General features: G+C 45.3%; 1 protein-coding gene across 1 annotated transcript in view; it reads right to left on the reverse strand.

The window, feature by feature from the left end:
- Nucleotides 1–15,711, reverse strand: part of zfhx4 (zinc finger homeobox 4) — a 91,571-nt gene extending 75,860 nt beyond the window's left edge. The window contains exon 1 of the mRNA XM_030079481.1: nt 15,323–15,711. The gene's annotated coding sequence lies outside the window, so the exon portion shown is untranslated. The remainder of the gene's footprint in view (nt 1–15,322) is intronic.
- Nucleotides 15,712–16,382: the final 671 nt, after the last annotated feature.

The raw sequence follows: 16,382 nt of genomic DNA on the forward strand, positions 1-16,382 counted from the left end.
CTTTTTTTTCCTCCACTTCCTCGGACTCAAAGCAGCAAAGACCGAGGGGAGTGAAAAAAAAAAAAAAAAAAAAAAAAAGTGGGGATTTTTCTTTTGCTGGCAATCTGGAAACACTCTCCAGTTAATTAGGGTTGATTGGAAATGAACCGCACAAACAAAGGGCAGCCTATGCCCCGACTATTATGACCGAGCACGCACGCACGCACACGCGCGCGGGGCGCTCCAGCCACCTTAAGAAGCTCCTGCCGGTCGAAGCTCCGCTCTCGAGACGCTCCCTGCCTAGTGTCCCCCTCCCCACCACCACCACCACCACCATCCCTCCCCCCTCCTCCTCCTCCTCCTCCTCCACCTCCTCCTCCTCCTCCTCAGATTAAGGGAGTGCACCGCCAAAGAATGTGTGACGACCTCCACTGCCACGGAGCAAAACTTCCAGCCCCTGACGCCACAAAAGGCAAGAAGGTAATTAAGTTTGAAAGAATAGAAGCACTGCCACAAACAATGCGCCAGTGTCCACGGGGAGGGGTGGGGTTGAGGGAGGGAGGGGGGGGGTGGATGTGTGTGTGTGAGTGTGTGTGTGTGCGCAAGTGGTGGTGGGGGGGGGGGTTAGATGGAGGGAGCGAGGCAGAAAACCCATTAACATTCACTGGCCGGGTGAGAGCGAGGAAGGAGGGCAAAGGGGAACTGCGGATGGCATTTTCTCTCTCTCTCTCTCTCTCTCTCTGTCTGTCTTTTTCTCACGCGGCACAACTGTCTGCTGTTCGTTCGTTTTATCTCTCTCTCTCTCTCTTCCTTCTTCTTTTGTCTTTTCTTTCAAATGCCCTCACATCTGGTTTGCCCCCCCTCCACACACACACACGCTTTTCCCCTATTACCCCCCATACCACCACTACACCCCGACAGCTCTCTTCTGTGCCTCTTCTTCTCTCGCTGGTTTATACAGCGATGTGTTGAGATCCGCCCACCCCCCCAAAAACACACACACTCTCTCTCACACACACCCGGTATCCTTCAGTGTGTTCCAACTCCAGCCCTTGATTATCTGTTTTGCAAGGCTAAGTGCTACACTTTGCATACGCTCAAGCTTGAGGACGAGACTAACGAACAGTGACACACACACATCCCTCTTCTTTACCACCTGAGAGTGCAACGGACTAACTAGATTACCACCCACACATGCACGGTCGCACAAACTACCACACACACACACACACACACACACACACACACACACACACACACACACACACACACACACACAGAGCATAATCATGCGCACACACAGACTTGCCATGTACAAACACAAAACATACACAGGGAGCTTTCATCTTTTTGCCACAACTCCAGCAAAGCAGTTTAACTCAATTAGCAAAGAATGTAATGTTATTTACAGACTCCCAAGCAACTCATAACACACACACACACACACACACACACACACACACACACACACACACACACACACACAGACACACACACAGCATAAGCAAACTGTCCCTCTCCCACGTGGTTGAAGCTAAGAAAGAAGTATTCATTGCTCATGCATGCGTGTGTGTGTGTGTGTGTGTGTGTGTGTGTGTGTGTGTGTGTGTGTGTGTGTGTGTGTGTGTGCATGTGCGTTCGGACAGTGGAAAAGATCATGAGACGCATTTACGTCAGTTGAGTGAATCAGACAAACCACCGCTAATTTCAATAAGGGGCTCCTTTGAAGGAAGGAAGAAAGCGCGAGAGATAAAGAAGCAGAAAGTAAGAGAGAGGCAGAGAGACAGAGATAGTGATAGGTAAGATAGCAAAAGATGATTAAGCAAAGGCAAATGACCTTGTAAGCGTGTGTGTGTGTGTGTGTGTGTGTGTGTGTGTGCGCATGTGTGCCTATGTCCACACACGCGCATGCGCCTGCACATGTAGTATTCATATCTCTTTCTATGCAGTTGAGGAAAGCAAGTCACTAACTAATTGTGGCTTTGCAGCGCTATGTGTTTAGTAATCTGCCTCTCTTTGTCTCTGAATCTCACCAGAGAGACATGGATTAGTGCTAAAATGATGACTGCTTAATCCTTGATTTGCCTGTGCTAAATAAATATTAATCTAGCCTGCTCATCATGCTCTTGTAAGGTACAACATACACAATATGAAAGGGCTTAGCCGTTACATAAATCACAGCCTTGGCTTTTGGATGAGGCAAAAGCATCAGGCCACACACACACACACACACACACACATACACACACACACACACACACACATACACACACACCTCCTCACTGCAATAAAATAGCAAGTTGAAGAGGGGGGTGGCAGGGTGGGATTATTTGCCAAGTGAAATTAATAATCCTGCTAAATACAAAGCCTGAAAAAATCTGGTCTCTGAAATGCATGTTTTCTCTTGGGGTGTGTACATGCACACAATTATATACCAGCGCAGGAGGAAAAAAAAAAAACAAAAAAAAAAAAACATAACAAATATCACTCGTGTTGTTTCAAACCCATCTAGCTCCCACTCCCACTCTCTCACCAGGGTTGTTTGGCAGTAAATACTGCTAGGTACATGTAAAATGAAAGCTACCATTGCTGCACATATTCTCACACACACACACACTCGACACACACCCTTAAACTGACAAGGCCGTGCAGTGCAGCGCAGAAGAGGTTAAGCAAACACTGTCCACGTCAGTCAAGAATAGCACACACTCACGGACAGACACAGAGAGCAGTCTCTGACGCAGATATTTCACATCCACCTGGCAAATATAAACGACTGGTTATGCTGTATCTACCATGAGCCTCGCATTTACTGCTGATTTTCTACAAGTGCAATGGTTGTGAAATAACTTGTATGTGCAGCTTATGTTAATATGCAAAAATAGCACACACTACGACAGCACATGAATACACCCCTAATCAAAGGCACAGCAATCTGAAACTCAATACATTAAGTATTTTTCCAACACTAAAATCAGTTTTGCAACAGCTGCAAAGGGACGGAGATAACAGGGCGGTAAGTCCTCCTGATATTTTGAAACCCTTGAGCACTAGAAAATAATGTTGTGTCCAAATTGCTGGCAACTCAAGCTACTTGTTGCCAGAAGTCCATTCCTTTTCTAGGAAAGGATAAAAAATGTTTGACAGCCACTTCGACTGGTTGCCCTATTTGGACAAATATGTCCATCGGCATCCAATCGCTTGCTCGCCGTGTAATATGTCCCGCCTATTCCCGCAGCACCATTGGTGGTGCAGCTAGCAATCACTTAGCACAAATAAGCCAGCAGCGTGGTTGGTAGCCGTCTGAACTGCTGGATATTGCTCTATTATAGTCTTAACTAAGCAGGCAGGGACACCTGGTCTCTTCCCTGTGTCAAAATCACCTAATTTATGTCTGCCTAAGCTGTACTTAGTCCTGCAGCTCATCGTCACCAACAATGTGCCTATGCTGTACTTGTCCCACCTTTTATTGATGTCTGTATGAACGGTGATTTCTGTCAAATGCATAAAGGCAACAAGCAGACTTTTGTGTTTTATTACACAAGGAAGAGAAGAGAGGAGAAGAGAAGAGAAGAGAAGAGAAGAGAAGAGAAGAGAAGAGAAGAGAAGAGAAGAGGATCAGCTTTTAAAGTTAAACAGTTAAGACACAGAGACACCTTGCTAATTGCAGAGCCATTTCTCGGACATGGCGTCCAAGCCTTCCTGTTCTTTTGCAGGGGCAACAATAAAGTTTAAAGTTCAAACCCCCACTGGTTTCTAAAGACAGTACTCGACGGGACCCTAGCCCTGTTATTATCTTCATAAACATAATCATAGGGCAGGTAGTCCTGACTGACGCCACAAGCTATGCGCCCCTCACTAAAACATCTCCCGAGCACTTCTCTGACACGCCACAAAAAGACCATTAATGTATTAAGCATTTCAATAGGAAAAATGTGCCGGCCTTGCATTAGCAAATGCACACACATGCACACACACAGACACACACAGAGACACACACATGCAGACCCACTTGTGCACAGAGATGGATGCACACATACAGGCATGTGTGGAAAAATACACCAAACACACAAATGTGCACATACCTTATGGCTTTCCAAGAGCTCAAATAGTCGTGACAGGTCTAATTTCTGGACCCAGGGAATTACTAATTAACTTAAGCTTTTGGCTCTCTATTTAATTAGAGAGGTCTCCAAATGAACTTTAGACCAAAGCCATTTGCTTTTTAAACAAACCCCCTTTTTCTGACAGCTGTTGCGAGTTTGCCCTCTTCTCACAAAAACCACAAGGAAAGCACAGTTGTTATTTATGCCATCATGGGCTCTTTTCTGGTTACCGTGGGAGGGGAAGAAAGAGAATGGGGGGAGGAGAGCAAAGAAGAAATGAGTGCCCGAGTTGAAAAGTGTACGTTTTAATTGGATTTCACTACAAACAAACAACTGTCAGGCGTAATTAGCGTGGTTTTAGATTAGCACCGCAATATTCCTTTATCAAATAAACACCATGTCACGCAAATCCAGGGCTGGCCCGCTGAGAGGGAACCAAAATGAAATGGACCCATTACCTTCCTGTTCGCTGTAGGAAATCACCACTATTAGACATAAGTGACACAATAACATATTGAAAGCTAACATGGATTTTGGAAGAGAAATGCATTACTAAAAAATGGGTTAATGGGATATAGTAGCTTCTTACTGTGGCTGCTGTTCAATTACCGACATGAAATGAAGAATGGTGGTGGTGGTGTGTGTGTGGTGTGTGTGTGGTGTGTGTGTATGTGTTTGTGTGTGTGTTGCATTGCCCTTAATGTGACAGCCAGGGGACCTTGGAGGTCAATGACAAGGCAGCTGAGGAACAGAGTCAGCAATCTCTCTCTCTCTCTCCCTCTCTCCCTCTCTCTCTCTCTCTGTCTAACACACACACACACAAACTTTATGCTCAGTGCAAAGTAAAAGGCAACCATAAACACATCTTATTTTTTTTTTTTCCTTTTATATTATTGATCAAATAAAACAAGCTGAAAAGCACAACCAGTCACTCTGTGTGCACCGGCCTCTCAATAAAACCTCAGCCTTTTCTCTTAAATATTCCAAACAGCATTTGAGCTCTGAATGCCTCCAACCAGCCAAAAAAAGAGCACGAGACAATCCATCACCACATCATGACACTTGTTTAGGTATTGTTTTAAAGGAAAAAGTCCGTTCTCCGGCCATACTTTTTCTTTTTTCCCCCCTCAACAATTCCTCCCGGGCCTTCCTATATCTGCTCATCTAGCCTCGGATGAAACGCAGCAAAACTCCCCTCTTTATTTAGTCTAGGGGCAGGGAGCTGATACATCAGTGAAACCGCTGACAAAACTGGCCCTGTTAATACCTACAATTTCATACACAGGAACATTCCTCCGCCTGCTCTGCTCTTCCTCTTTACTGTCAGAAAAAAGGGCCCTCTCGCTCTTATTATTTTTTCTTTTTTTTTCTTTTTTTTTAAGCAAATAATTAAAGATTATTCCATGGCTGGTGCCAGGTCAGAAAAAAAAGAAGGCCAGGGTATGAGAGGGATAGCAATGGCTGTAGTCTCCTCGAGGGAGTTGCGGAGACACTTGCTTGCAGTTCCAGTATTAGATCAGACTGAGGCCTGTACTGGAAAAGGAAAGATCCCCATTCTCTATTTTAATCCTTTTCTTGTATCCCGGACCCAAACCAGGACTGAGCAACATACTTAGCATGGCTGTATGCATGTTTGTGCGCATTTATATGTCTATCAAGTGCACGCTTTACTCCTGCACAGCCTTACACTTCTCTTATGCCAGTCTGTCTTGTAGGAGCAGAAATGGTCTTATTCTCATTCACCACTCAAAAGTGGATATTTTTGAAAATGCACTTAAACTCTCACAGGGTTTGACATGCTCCGGCGTCATGGATATTACCAAATTCATGGGCAAATAATAAAAACAATAATATTACACAATAATACTCAAGTTACAAGGTCTTCATGCAACAAAAGCAGAAAAAAAAATCATCCTGGTAAATCGTCTCATCTCTCATTACACTGTTTGTTTAAGCCCAGCAGTCATGCATAATTAATTAGCCACTTATTCCCCGACTACTAGGCCTGCCGATGGCCTTGATATCCAAAAGCTATTGCCACGAGGAATACCACACGCCAATCATGTCACATATGAGATATACATGCATACACAGGCGCATGCAGAGGCAGATGCACACATAACAACATCCAGTGAATAACATACTTGCGCCAAACGGAGGCGAGCGAGCACAGGCATCGATAGGAGGTCGAAAACATTATGTCTCATATTTATCTTGTCTGTTATCATTCCATTTTCTCTTTTCTTCATCGCCTTTTTTCTATCTCTCGCATTTCTCTGGATATCTCTCGCTCTCTTCCTCGCTTTCTCATTTTTCCTTGAGGTCTTTTAAATGGGTATAATTCTTTTGATTGGGCTCTCTGGCTCTTCAATCCCTGCCTTTGTCTTCAGCCACTGACGGAGAGAACGAATCATTTGTCATGAGGCATCTTGTGGTGTTTTAGTGTGTTTCAGCTCTTTTCCTCGAACGGGGAAAAACCTGGACCTTGTTTGTATGACATGACCAGTAGCTGTACAGTATTGTATTTATTTATTTACTGAGTTTGCGTGCCAGGTTTCTAAAAAGACACGGTTATGAAAATACTTTGGAGAGCAATCGATAAAATGTGGCATGGCAACCTTTTGTACTGTGCTCCATTCTGTTTACAAGTCCAGCACAGACAAACCTTTCCTCCTTGCAGTATGGAGACTAGAAAAACAAGAGCCTGCTGAATGCTTTTGTTGAACATGTAAGATGAGGACTTTAAGGCATTCACATGGTCCTGAAGGGCTGAGCAAGTGTCCTTTGCTGTGACTGTACAGGCAAACACACATTAACAAACACTGTCACAGTGTGAAAGGAAACCGCATGTCCAATTCCACTGACAAAAAAAAAAAAAAAAGTACATATGTTACAAAAAAAAAACTGTAGCGTGAGTTTGGAATCAATCGATGAAGAGGGAGTCTCTCTTTGCATTCAAGTTGCCCAATCACTGTTGGGTTTGCTATTAACTCCCCTCGCTACCTTACTTCCCTGCCTGTCAATAGAAAGAAAAAAAAAAACACACACACAAGTACAGAACAGCTGGATTTATGTGTGAGATGCAATGGGGAAAAGAGACAGATGGAAAAAAAAAGGGAAAGAAAGAAACAGAGAGAACGCATTCGAGAGAGAAAGCCAAGGAGTCAGACAATGTAAGAGAAAGAGAGAGGTTCGTTTATTTCACCAGCCCGTCTTATTTGACCTAAACCTGAGAATCTCAGCCACCCCCGGAGCCCACAGGACCTCAGATCAAACACAAGGAGCCCTCAAACACACGGCCCCAATTGTTCTTTCCCCACCCTATGGAACCCCCCCCCCTCCTCCTCCTCACACCCTCCTCTTCCACTTTCAAATGAAAAGAATAAACATATTATTCCAAATGAAATACCCAGACCCATGTTTTTTCCATGGCTAATATCCTGTGCGAGATGGCTGATGCAAAATAGGCAGGAGAGCCTGAGAACGGGACAGAGCACAGAGGGAAGAGAAAAATCCCCCTCTTTCTATTTTCCCTAAAGAGGCTGACGAAGGCCTGGCGAGAGAGAGAGAGCGAGAGAGAGAGACGGAGAGAGAGAGAGACATGAGATACAGAGAGAGAGAGAGAGAGAGAGAGAGGGTAACGCAATCCTGACTGGCGCGGGACCAACAGCAACAAAAACATTTAGATAACCGCGCTCAATAATGAACGATTTCAATGAGGACAAAAATTACATTTCCTACAGATAACATGCCCCCTTCCCATAACAGAGCCGGCACAGCTTCAAAACCCACGTCACGCCTGACAATGGTGCACCGGAGTACTGTGCTAGGGGAGGGTTGTAGTAACTTTATTAGTATCCTTTTACCCCGCCAGAGACAGTGCTTTACTGCTTGTAAGGAGATAGAGCTGGCAGAGAGAAATATAGATCCTCTATGACAACTCGACTAGCTTCACTGGAAAAGCAGCAAATCACTCTTCAAGCCTGAGCTGTAACACTACCGACCGGCGGCGCGGCTCCAATGATTACCGATCCACAATAACGCGCGCTACAAGGGCCACTCAAAGTGACACTCACACGCAGACATAACCAAGCGATCGCTGCCCGCAACGCACTTGATCCTCGCAGGTGGCGCGGGTCACGGCGAGAGCGCCCGTTCCCCACCTTTCCCAGCCACTCAGCGCGCACTCGCTCTCCCTTTCATGTCCGAGTCTGTCAAGTCGCTCAAGAACGGGAAAGGGCAAAAAGAAAGAGGAGATATATAGCGTGGAAGGGACGCAGAGTAAGACAGACAGACACACAGAGAGAGAGAGAGAGAGAGAGAGAGAGAGGGAGAGAGAGAGAGTCTTTGTCCTCCTCCACTCAGCTCCAGCACGTTTCCTCCTCGGCCTGGCTTTCGATTAGCATATGAAAGGCGAGGGAAGGCGTGCAAAAGGTCACAGAAAGAGGATCCTGTCCAATGAGAGACAACAAAAACAGGCCACACCAGTCTTTGTGGCCCTCCGTGTTCTCTGCCACCCCACCCCGCACCCGTCCCTCGACCCTGGATCATTTCCATACACCAGATGCAATAGCAACGATGACGGTTGATCATAAATTACCCGCAATGTCGAGCTGGGTCATATGGAAGTCATGGTGGCAATTTGAAGCTGCGTCGCCACCCTTCTCCCCCCCTCCACCCTTCTTTCCTACTACTAGCACACACACACACACACACACGTACACACACATCCACATTCGCATGAAACACACCTGTCTGGCGATTCCACTATGATCTATCCTGCAAAAATCCTCACCAAACATCTCAATAGAGGAAAATGTAAGAACAGTGTAGTTTGGTTTGATCCACAAAAGCCGCTCCCTTCCTTCCATGTAAATGCTACCTGAGCCACATCCATCCACTCCATAATTGCACACTCCAGTGCTTTGGGAATGTTGTTTAGTATATATATGGAGGCTTAGGGAAGCCTAGAGTTTACCAGTCTCCGCGCAAGCTTTATTATCATACATATTGCCTCACGTGACAGCTGCTTCCATCTGCAGGCATCCCAACAAACAAGCCCCAAAAAAAAACACCGGCTCGGCTGTTCCGGGGGGTCCTCCCGGAAAACACAGTCCTGTGCCGGCAACACAGGCCGGAGACAGAGGGACCAGAGGGGAGAGAGGGAAGAGAGAGAGAGAGAGAGAGAGAGAGAGAGGGAGGGAGAAAGAGAGAGAGAAGAGGGGTAGAGCATTTCATCTCTCTTTCATCTCTGTCACCCAGTCAAGCGTTCAATGCCCCATTCAGCGCCTGCCTGGCATTATGCAAAATAATGCTAATCCCCTTTCCCGTGCTTTCACACTTGTATAAACCGCCGTTCCTGCCTCTGAAAAGCAATTATATCAGTTTACGTTCCTGTCAAAAAACAGGATTAGCACGCAAGTACTAGTAGCACCAACTAGGCCCAATCTCCATCCACCTTTGGCTAGTGGGAAGCACAGAACACCCACCCCAACAAGGGAAAAAGGCAAGTCGTGCCGCTTGGTGGGGTGTACCTTTAAAGACGTGTCGTAATTAGATAAACGGACGCTCGGAAAGGGAAGGGGCGCTGAAAGTTAGGAAGAGAGAAAGTCCCTGTCCCGGCGAGATGTACTCCACAATCTCAGGCTTGTACAATAATCAGAAACAAATTCAACGATGTCGCTACACACAACCACACCAGCCTTATAGACACAACCTCGCCTCACACTCGACAGTGTGTCACACATGTGCATCTATCACACACACACACACACACACACACACACACACACACAGACACAGACACATAGGCAGACAGACACACACGGTACACAGATGAACCGTTGTCATCCCCTCTGACACATTGCTGCCACATGCACACAAGCCGGTGCACACGCTCACACACACACACACACACACACACACACACACACACACACACACTGTCTGTCTGTCTGTCTCTCTCTCTCTCATTCTTTCTCTCTCTCTCTCTCTCTTTCTCTCTCTCACACACACACACATACACACACTCCCACAGGCCAGACAAGACCGGACGGCAGTATTTTTGAATATGCAAATGCTGCTACAAGCGGAGTGTGTGTGTAAACAGGAGTCATTGTGAGCTGGTGTAAGCCGGCCAGTCGGGCCCTGTCGCTCTTCCTTTTTTTTTTTTTTTTTTTTTTTTTTGGGATGGGGGGGGTGCACACCCTCCCTGACTGACGATAGATCAGGGGACATTAGTCAGCACAATTAACCAGGTCGTCATGGAAACTAATGAAATTTGGCCAAGCGGCCAGCCGGAGACGTAAATGAGCTAGCTGGTTATGCACTAGCACGGGGGGCTGGCTGCTGGCTGGCTGCCTCACACACACCCATTATTCTCTTTTCTGCCGTGGTGGTACAATGGAGTCGCTTGTGTCTCGGCCGATACCCACCGGCGGTACAAGCTCACCGCCTGACAATTTGCATATGTTAATATAATTAAGTGCTAATTACACTAAAACTCGCATATTCACAAGCACCCTCCCCGGGAGCTACAGAGGGGCTTGATCCCGTTCCAAGTCTTTAACCCGCCTCTGCCTCTCGCTCAGTGTGTGTGTAAGAGTGTGTGTAAGTGTGTGTGTTAGCAGTAGCGCCCCAGGGCTGACACAGAAAGCCCCCACCTCTTTGAGACATAATGCTGCTCTGCTGCTGCGGACTTCTTAGCTTCTCCCCCTACAGGCCTCCCTGGGCCACGAGACCCTGGCACTGCTAGTGTAGGCCATCACCCCTCACACACACACATCACACACACACACACACCAAACAAAATCACACCTTATTCTCCTTTAAACACCCAACTTTGCCGTACACCATTACATCCACCAAGCTCATCAAAATCTTTATGCACAGAACTGTTACATAATAGCTCTTTACTATTACCTGCCGTTTTAAAAATACTTTGAAAAACAGAAGAAGAAGAAGAAGAAGGGGTAAAGAGGGAAGAGGAATGGGGAGAACAAGCCTGCGTTAAAAAACGGGACCTGACCCATCAAAGGCAGTCAGATATGACTGGTGCAAAACACTGACTGTGTGTATCTACGTTTTCATCTACAATGGGAAACCTGAGACGTGAAGAATTTATTTTTTTTTTACTTTGTTAATTCAGTAGCCTTTCATTCCTGTATGGGGAATGCTGTATATGTTTAATACTGAAGCGACTCAAAGCTAGTAACCAAAATGATAGTAGTCATTTGAGCCATAGAAAGGAGGCGGAAAAATCTACATGATTCTCCTGTGAGTGTGTGTGTGCGTGTGTGTGTGTGTGTGTAGGCCAGCCGTTTTGATAATGGAGGACAGGCGGTTGTGCTTTTCACATCGTAATGGCCGTGAATCAGGGAGGAAGCCAAGCGGTCGTGCTACAATTAGAGCTCTTTTGTGCCTCTTCCTCTCTCTCTTTCTCCCTCTCCATTTCTTGCTTTCACTCGCTGACGCTCTCCCTATCAAGGGTATGTTAAAACAGTCTGCTCTGCTCTGCTGCAAAGGCTGAATGAGGGGGGGAAAAAATCCCTTCCACGTATAGTATGAAATTCACACTGTGCTGCTAGACACACGCGCACGCACACACGCACCAGATGGTACAGGAAGGAGGATTAAATAAACACACATCCACACACACACACACACAGACACACACCTCTATTGGCAGACAGACGCCTCTCTGTGCACTGTCCCTTAATGAATGTCTATAGGGAGTCAAAGGGTCCAAGCTCATTTGGTTGACTCTCAATGAGATGCAGCATTATGACTATGGTAATACGCTCCTCCCTTCCCCAATAATCATACACAGGTCATTGTGTCGGGAGTGATTCATTTCTATCGCACACATACGCCAGATGTTATTACACAGGGGAGGAAATCTCGCCGCTGGATGCTGATGGGCTTCTATGCAAAAAAAAAAGGCAAAAAGAGAAAGAGAAGGAGCAGGAGGAGGAAAAATATATATTGTTATAGTGGTCTGGTGTGTAGTAAGCTACGCTGCTCGCTCAACCGTGACGCTTGGTAATGCAGGTTTGGATGTAGCCCTCTGTGTGTGTCTGTATGTGCGTGTGAGTGTGTGTGTGTGTCGTTTCAAGGGGGGGAGCTCCCCTTCACTAATACCCACTACTCGGATTACCACAGCGTCTTAAGTATTCAACCGGACTCATATTTTCCCTTTCTGCCTTTTTAGCCAAATTGGCTGTCTTTACACTGTAAAGCAGCGATATAGCCCTCCTTACTAAGGGCCTATGGGGATCCACGAAGAAGAACATTAAAATGCAGCGATAGCCTTGTTGCAAAGCTCCTCTCTATTTCTTTCTCTCTCATTCTGTCTCTCTCTCTCTCTCTCTCTCTCTCCCTCTCTCTTTCTGCAGCAAAGGCTTCTAAATCATCCAGCCTCCTCTATTAGACGGGAGACTTATTGAGGTAGAAACCATAAAAAATGAAGAAGGGAAATTTAATCCCTGAAATATTGATTTGCACATTAATATCAGATAGGCAGAGGGCAATCTAGCCGGGTGGAAATGACACATTGTCGACCCCTAGGAGAGGCCCGAGCCAATCTTCTAGCTGCATGTGTCTTGGGCCCAGGAGTTATAGGACAGACTCAGCCCCTGTCTCCCTCTCTCTCCCTCTGCCTCTACTGTCCTCTCCTCCTCCCAATACCCTCTCATCCCTCGCTCCCGCTCTCCCTCCCTCCATCCGCACCCTTAATGAAGGCTGCAATGCTGAAAATGCATTAGCTTTTAATAATCAAGAAGCATTTTCAAGCCAACAGCTATTGTCCTCCCAGGGCTGTCTGCCCATCTCTCACACTATATGTGTTTTTTTTTTTTTTTTTCATCCTTCCCCTCTAGTGCTAAGGGTAAAATGAACATTGTGTGCAGCTTAAATAGCATGCAGAGATACACACACACACATACACACACACACACCAGCCTTTGATAGTGCTAAGACACCCTGCTCAGAAAAACAAAAACAAGAGGCCTGGGCTTTTGCAAACACACAACTCAAAAAATTCTCTCATTTGCAAGTAAAGAAAAATAAGACAGAATTTCAGCTTCCATGGCGTGAGACAATACCGTCATTAACTGATGAAATTCACTGCAATTAGATCGTGTCATCTTCTCTCATAATTTCATTTTTTTCTAGGCTTTTTTTTTTTTTTTACGAGTAGGCCTAGGCCATATTTTTTGTATTGAAATGTAGGATTTTATGGAGACGTAAATAAATCGCCCTGAATGGTCTAACACACATCTGCCAACAGAGCCATCTCGCCCAAAAAACCGTCACTGTTTTAAGTTTATCAGTTCATAAAATTTATCAGCTTTAATTTACAATTCCATCGAAGGGGAAAAACACAAGAATGTCAATCTTCAATCTGATCCCTGAATTTAAATATGAGATAACGTTGGTCTTCACTCAAAATAAGAATAATAATAATAATGATAATAATAATAATAACAATAATAAAAACAACGACAACAACAACAATAATAATAATAATGGATTCGTAAATTAGTCTTAATAATACATTAATAAATGTCCTCATCCGAGAATCCATTGAAAATCCCGTATTTCCATTAAAAAATACATCATGTAGACTGTAAACTGCACGCATACGATAATCCCAAAAATCTACAAGAATAACAAAATTGCAAAAACATTTTTTGAAAGTGTCTATTTTCAAGAATATATACATGCTAAAACCCATATAAAATGCCAGAAAGGATGTGTATAAAAAGAGAAAGAGAGTCCTGTGAAAGGTCGCCTATCTTATATTGGCGCATCGCTCATTTGGAGCGCACAGAGTCTCCCCACGCACACACACTCTCACACTCACACACTCACTTACACCGTTACATACCCGGGTTGGAGACTGACTGGCCCCTTGGCCCTGCTGGGTCTTTTTTTTTCTCCTGTGCAATCGATGTCGCCCCTGTCACTGTCGCGTCCCAATCCGAGCCAAGTCTATCTACCTACCTCAAAAACCAGCCATCAGGGCGCAAAAATACCTGAGAAGCACTCTCTCTTCGCTCCCTCTCCTCTAAATTAATACAAAACACCACCAATCGACAACTTACAGAAGCTGCTGCAGCCCGCATCGCTGGGAATAAAGGCAAGGACAATTTATTATATGTGGAGAGAAATTATGAGCCCACCGACGCGGATGGGGATCGAGGGGGGAAATGGATCATATAGGCTATGGACGGAAAGAAGGCAAAATTTAAAATATGTGAATGTCAATTGCTGTGTGAATGACTTCTGGGAACATTCTCATCTTGCAAACTGTGATGTTAAAGAAAAATAGGGGATCCGAGAGTTGGCTGGCTCTAGGGGGACTCGCCGTGCTGTCAGTATCCCAACGATCGGTCTCCCTACTGGGCGACGCAGCCACCCACGCCTCGGTACGGGGAGACTACTTTTTAAACGCAGCAGGTAAAGACATATGGGCTACAATCGGCAAATGCACTTTGCTTGTGTAATACTCCCATAACAAAGAGGTTACTTCTATATTATAGTGATAAACACCTATAGTGACGAAGGGGAATCGTGTCGGGAGGCTGATCGTGTCACTTCGGCTGTGAATGCCTGGGAGGTGCACATAACCCGATTTCTTAAAAGGGGGCTTTGAGCATTGCGGTGCAACCGAATTTTTTGTTGAAATTAAATATCGGACGGTTGAGGAGTGGAACCTGGGCTCCGGAATACTAGGAAAACCTAAAACCGGACTCCTCGGCCAGAAACAAGCGCAAAACGGACATGTCCGAAGGATCGGACTCCTGGAAACGCAACACCATATCCGCACTGCAAAGCCACATAAGGGGGAGAAACACTCGTCTTGTTTCTTTTATCTAATGTGCAGTATTCAGTGTGTCTGTCCACCTCACGACCCCGACACAAACCGTGTAAACTTTGAAAAAGGCAAGTTTGGACGGGGTATCCTACTGTAATAGCACGGACACATGCGTAAAGCCGCCTCCGACTCTTGTCAGTCGCTGGTTTTACTGAAGCCAAAGCGCCGGAGTTGCACAAACACCACAATATACGCCTTTATTCTGGGCTAAAAAAACATCCAGCACCTGTTATCCAAACAATCCCGATGTCAGGGATCCGCCAGCGAGAAAGATAATCGATACCCGACCCCTAAATTTAACACACACACCCCAAACTACTCAATAAAAGTTAAAGGGAGAGGTGGAAAGGAAAAAACTTACTTTCTTCCCCCTTCAAAGCCGTCACCTCCGCTTCTCTCTTTGCTCTTGGGTTTATAAAACAAAGTCACATCCAGCGGCTTGCGTAATTGGACAACACAAAGGTAGAAAAAACAGAGAAAATAATAATAATCCTCCAACTTTATAATGGAAAAAGGGGATGAAAATCAAAAATGTCAAGCGTTTAGAGAGCTATCCCTTATTTTGGATCCGGTGGCGGTGAAACGACGTGTCGACGGGCTGCCTCGCAGTTTCTCTTGTGGAAGGGGGTCGGGAAACGGAGGAAAGGAAATGAAAATCCGATATGTCTTTATTCTGCTAATTATTATCGTTTTAGCCCTGTTTAAAAAAATGGCTGATTAAGTTGAGTGCGCATGTCTTTGTGTGTCTATTTCCCGATATGCACTCTGGGAATGGGTAGAGAGACAGAGAGAGAGAGAGGGCGAATGAGAGAGAGAGAGAGAGGGAGGGAGGGAGCAAAGGAGAGAGAGAGAGAGGGGAGAGGGAGAGGGAGGGAGAAAGAGAGAGGAGAGAAGTGTAATTAGTGAGTTGATCAACAGTCTCCACATTGCAAATGACGCGCACACGGAGCCCTGGCGGCCGCATAGGTCTATGCGCGTAGAAAAACCTTTTGTATGGTTTCTCTCTTAGGGCCAAATCATGTGTAGAACAATGGACAACCACTTCCTGCTCACCAAATAGACTTTGAATTACTTAGAATTACTTGGAAATCATCTTTAAAAAGATAAATGTTGCTGAACCGAAGCCCAGAAACGTCCAACATAGTCACGTTTTTTTCCTTCTTATTTTTTTACAAATGAGATTTGCACATTTTGTTTTTCTGAAGTGCCTATTTGTTTATTATTGCAGCTTGTTTTTATTGATTATGAAACTAGGTGATTTACCCTTAATTTTGTATGCGTATGTCAGAGATGGAGAAGAGTGTTTTGGATTTCAGTTGAATCGTAAAATATAAGAATATCCCCAGGTGTTCTCATAGGCTTAGCACAATTTTATGAAAATAAATAAAAGTAAAAAACACTGTTTATCGAAAATGTATTGC

This window comes from Myripristis murdjan, chromosome 20 (genome assembly GCF_902150065.1).
Source record: "Myripristis murdjan chromosome 20, fMyrMur1.1, whole genome shotgun sequence".
In the NCBI taxonomy this organism is placed as follows: domain Eukaryota; kingdom Metazoa; phylum Chordata; class Actinopteri; order Holocentriformes; family Holocentridae; genus Myripristis; species Myripristis murdjan.